Genomic DNA, 6,000 nt, shown 5'->3' on the forward strand with positions numbered 1-6,000 from the left:
GGTAGGCCCACTGGATACACAATCCATTTTCAGAGGCTACCCAGGAGCGATGTCTGGTTAAATGACTTACTCAAGGTCACACAGTAGACAAGTGTGAGATGAGGTACTCAAACTCTTTACCACTGGAACTACAGCTCACAGCCTAAACCCTCTGAGCCAGTAACTAGGGTTTTTTTCTTGCATTTGCAAAATTACTGGTTGATTTTCCCTATGGACAACTGGTTTTAGTGTGAGATGAGCTGACTGTAGGTGAAAAGAATAAATCATGAGAGGTATGAACACTATGTTTTGAGTGAAATGTACAAGGTACAGAGTAACTAACACTTAAATGTACATTGAGAAGCAGTTCAGTGAAAAATAAATGACGTTTTAAAATGTGAGAGATGAATAAGTTATGACTGTTTCTCTCCACTAGAACAGTACCTTACTGTACTGTGGTGGTTTCACTTTCAAAAAACTTTTATCTCACCCTTGCTGCAGTCTCCAATTCATTGATGTTATCAAGGTCAAAACTACCTGGCCAGTTGCCTCCCCAAACTGACATCACCATGGCTGTCCTAAAAACCCACCCATGCTGTGATGTCACAGCTCCCTGGTCCTTCCCCTACCAATACAGAAAGTAAAGGCTAGAACAAGGAAACATGAGTCAAGTCTCCTGCTATGAGCTGTCAGCCACAGCAGGTAACACCTCAAATTACCCTTAGCACTTTGACAGCTAGGGAAGTTAGCACTTTGACAGCTAGGGAAGTTAGGTGTGAAGGGGGATGGGAGATGAGTCAAAGTAGTACAATTCAGGCATCACAAAAAATGAAGTTTAGCCATTCTAAAAAGAAGCAGCAGTAAAAAGCACTTTGAAAGTCTGTTCTGTGGCATTTACACTGTTTGTGTTTTAAGTAGTCATTGAACAGCATGAAATGTTACTTAAAACTGACTGAAAGACAGCAGTGTATGTATGTAAAATCAATGCAGTGACAGGAGCTTTAGGAAGAAAGAGGCATGCGTGATGTAACTTTTTACAGATGAGCACTGCATTTTGGAATACCTAGAGGCAGACTAAACAATCAGAATTACTTCAAGATGCCAGACCCCATGTGGTCAGACTCAGAAATTACATATAAAAATATTTAAAAACCTGTAAATAGTCCCAGAGTGTTGTTAAAATGTAGGAAACACCAAACCATGATAAAATAAATATGTTTTTATTTGAGTCTGTGGGTGTGGTTCTCCTTTAAAGGGTGGAGTTTTCAAAATTTACTTTTTCTTGAGTGTTTGTATTGAAACAAAAATTCTTGGAAAATGTGACATGAGTTCAAATAGAAATGAGAAGAAACAATTATATAAGAGATCAGCATGTGCATGTAATGTGAAGTAGAAATACAAAATGTAGTCCCCTAAATACGGAAGAAGTAATAAGGGATCTGGGGACCCAAGTTGATAGTAATCTCTCCTTTGATAATCACATTGCCAAAGTGGTTAGAAAATCCTTCTATGTGGCCCACCTAATCACAAAAGGTTTCTCATCCAGATCAAAAGAGGTCATTGTGCCCCTATACTCATCACTCATCAGATCCATCATAGAGTACAATGCCCCATTTGGGATGTACCTTACAAGACACCTGCAACAGCTGGAAAGACCACAGAAGTACCTCACCAAGAGGATCACTGGCCTCAAACAGATGCCCTATGCAGCTCGACCTATTCAGAGGTGATCTCTGCCTGACATACAAGGCCATGTCCAACCCAGAATTGATGGACATGCTCCACCTAAAGAAATCCATATCCCCTTGAGCCACACGCTCTAGGGATCTAAACCTCACCACAACAATAAATAGGATGTGCTTGAGGGATAGATTCCTGTCCCAGAGACTTCCCATGCTTTGGAATAAGATTCCAATCTACATTAGGCAGAGCTCCTCGCTAACACTCTTCAAGAGAAGCCTTGACGAGTGGATGGGAAACTGAAAGTTTACCCTGGGGATCACTTCAGTGGCTCTGCTGGACAGAGGCACAGGGAACTAATCTAAGGGGGTGGTGAAAGCCAACACATTCTGGCTAGGCTTATAAATGCCTTTGTGCAGATAGCTTAGTACCTACCTATGAATCTATAAAATAACTGTCACATATAAGAGGTGGGGGTAATAGTTTTTTTTTAGCATAATGACTATTCTATCTATATTAACATGGAATGTAAATGGCCTTACAGTCATACACAAAAAGCAAGGAGCATTGAGTTACGCTGAGAAGTGCATAGTGCCAATAGCAATGTTACTTGAGATAGCTTTGGAAAGAAATGAGTATATGAATTTGATTAAGAAATGATTTCAGGATGGGCATTCAACAGAAGATCTGGAATAAAAGAAAAAGGGAAGTAATAATACTGATTGTGAGTGGGGCAACAATAGTGACATAAGAGAAAAAAGACCATAATGGTAGAGTTGTGTTACTAAGGGGGGAAATGGCAGGGGAGGAGGATGATGACACTGGCATGTATTTATATTCCACCTAAAACTGTTATTTTGGCGCTTAGGAGAATTTTGGGAGAAATGGCAAGCTTTCAGTAGGGAATATTATTCATGGTTAGGGACTGTAATCTAATTTTCAGTGGTGAAGAGGTAGTGGGGGTCTAGAAAGGAAAGTATAACAAAAGATAGGGTCATAGGTTCATAAATAAGTAATACACCAATTTCCCTTGTGGGCCATTTTAAGCCTAGCCTATTTCTCTTTTAATAATTGAATTAACCTATCCCATGTGGCATTAGATTGGCCTTACCCATCGCATGGTCAACAATTATATATTTCCCCTTGTGAGAATAACTGGAATCATACCTTAGATAATTTGAGGGACTCATGGATAGGATAAAGCATTTAGTAAACAGCATTTCCATGTTAGTATGTGAGAATATTTGGTATAGAAGATGCACATTTAGTAGCAGAATATTAGACTTTCCCCAAGATACAACAACTGGGCTAGAGTGGATAGAAATTTTATTTCACATGTGTACTTAATTGAAAGCTTTCAGACACATCTAATAACTATATCAGATCATACACAAAAACTAAGATAAGAATGCAGGGTAATGATGCAAAAAGGAGACACTGGCACTTCCCTAAGTACTTGTTAAAAATAAATTAATTTAAGTAATGGGTAGTGGACATAATTCAAGAGTTATTAGGGAGAACAGATTTTTTTTTCAAAGGGATAGTGAGTTGGATAACATGAAATGGGGCTTGAAAACCTGATAAAATAAGAGAGAAATATATATAAATTACTTAGAGGATTTGAAAAATGTTAAAGTATTGTAGAAAAAGGGGACTCTCACAGAAAAAGAAGAGGAGCAACTGCTAAAAAAAATAAAGAGAGTATTGGATACTATTTGTGAATTTAGAAAAGTTGCTGTTAAGCAACTATTTTTATAACACCTCTGGAGCACCAAAACATTTAGCACAATGACTTAGGCAAAAGAAAGTAGAAAAGGCTGAGCCAAATGTAGAGAGCCTTTGACAAGAAGAATAACCAGAGATCCTATACTGGTATTACAGATGTTTCAGAAATGTTATGAAAGTTTGTATAAAGCAAAGGAGTGAGAAAACCAAGAAAAGGCACATATGAAAATATTTATGGAAGCCTTACTTATACCAATACTAGAATTAAGAGAAGATAAAATTCAACAATTAATATCTGAATCAGGAAGAGAAGAAATAAAATGGCAATATATAATCAGTCAGCACATAAGTTTCTAGGGACAGACAGTATTCCTGTGGAAGTTAGAAGGGAAGAAGGTAATAAAGATCTGAAATATTTTGTTTACAATATTTTAAAAGGGGGGGGGTAACAACATTCCAGAGAAAAAAACTATGGTGGCTATATTACCCAAATAGAGTTAAAAATCCTTCATATCTAGCTACATATAGATCCATTTCAAAATTAAACCATGATTAGAAAGTGTTTATGTCTATACCAAATAAAAGAATGGTAAAGGTGTTACCAACTGACAGATATGGATCAGTGTGGTTTGTAGATAGGAGGAAAACATTTGATATAATTAAGAGATCAATAATGATCTGGAGAGTAGCAAAGTATAAGAACATATAACTGCTGTTGATGGAGTTTAATGCAGAGAAAGCATTTGATGGTGTCAGTTGAGACTTTATGATTAGGGCAATGGCAACATTTGAGTTCCTTGATGGAATAATGGGGCTATTAAGGAGAATATACAAAGGATTACAGGTACATGTCAAAGGAACTAATGGAGTCACAAATTCAAGGATATAACTGGTATGGTGATTTTAAAAAGTTAGCTTTATTTGCAGATGATACAATTTTTGATTTGATAAATTCAGACAATGACATTTTAGTGCTATTGAACATGCTGAAACCATTTCAAGTCTTTTCTGGCTATAAAATAAATGAGGATAAAACAACATATATAGCAGTAACCTAGGTACCTATTCATGAATTGGTTCAGCAATGCCCATATTGATGGGAGCATGATAAGATGAAGTATGCAGATGTATGGATAATGGAGGACTCTGTTAGTGCAGTTACAGATATATGGGAAGAGACTAAACAAGAAATAATAGAAAACTGAGAAAAGCTGGGAGCTGTTTTTATTCCTTTCATCTTATATACAGGTCAGGTGTGTTTTTCTCAGCCAGAGGAAAAATTCTGCATGATAATTATTCAAAAGTTAAATGAATATATTTGGGTGGAAAGGGACAAGAGTTAAGTAGAATAAGATGATATTCCCCATAGGATAAGATGGTTTATGACTACTTGATTTGAAGGAATACTTTAGAGCTACACAATTAAGGTTTATATATGTAATTCAAGCAGAAGATTATAAATCAAAATGGAAAGAGGTTATGATGATATGGGGGAGTTTGAGAAAAAGAGAATGTAGGATTTTGGGTGCAAGTCCTTAAGGAGAATAACAAGAAATACATAGAATATTGCATTCATAAGGTAGTAGAAAGTATTCCAAAAACTAAGCCAATGTGGGAAGGAAGAAAGATGTTACCAATATGGGTGACTACAAGTAGTGGCATAAAAATAGGTAAGGAGGAATGGAATTTACTGGAGGAAATTACCAAAGGAACCATGTTATTAGGATCACACAACGTTTGAAGGAAAGGTAAGGGAGTGGAATGAGACTAAGCAGAAGTTTGGACAATAGATTAGAGGCTACCTTCCTATCCGGGATAGATAACAGCATAGACAAAGAGAAAGGGACACGGGAGTTCTAAGTGAAAGACCAAATCTGGGAAAATTTTTACTTGACTCTCCAACAAAAGCTGCAGTTAAAAAAGAGGTAATTAGTAGGGTGTGCAAAATCGTGCGTGATAGCTATAAGAATCAGTCTGTGGATGTTTGAAAATATTGAGAGAATGGAAGGGCAATTTACAAAGGAACAATGGGATGAAATGTCTAATGCTCCCAGGTATGAAACATAGTCCAGAATGTTTAGGATTTGTGCATGTAAGTGCTTTCACTGGTATTCCTGTACCCCAAGTAGACTTCAGAGGATTTTTTTTCATATAGATAGCAAATACTGAAGGTGTGATGGGAAAGAGAATGATAAGTAGGAACATGTCAAAATATGTCTGTCTTGTATAATACGAAAGGGACTAGAAACATTTTCACCACTTGTATCTTACTATCCATATCCATAACCAAGAGCTTCCAGTTTCTGTGCCTTAGTCTTTCTATCTCTGTTAATTGATGAGGTTGTAAATGTGGCCATTTCTTGTATGTTACTCTCACCCGGTACATCTTGTCAATATAATCTAGTTTACTATTCCATTTGTATTTTTTTCTGGGACCAGTTCTACTCTTGCCCCTCCTCAGATGTCCTACTAGTATTCCAGTCTCCAGTCACTACTGCAAATATTTGATTAAAGGCTATAGTTTTTCCCTTAATATTCTATATATCTCATCTCAGTGCTTTGGTGGGATATATACTGCAGCCATTGTAATTCTTATGCCCTTCCAGCAACCTCTTT

Source organism: Protopterus annectens, chromosome 8.part0 (genome assembly GCF_019279795.1).
Source record: "Protopterus annectens isolate FY-2018-M chromosome 8.part0, PAN1.0, whole genome shotgun sequence".
In the NCBI taxonomy this organism is placed as follows: Eukaryota; Metazoa; Chordata; order Ceratodontiformes; family Protopteridae; genus Protopterus; species Protopterus annectens.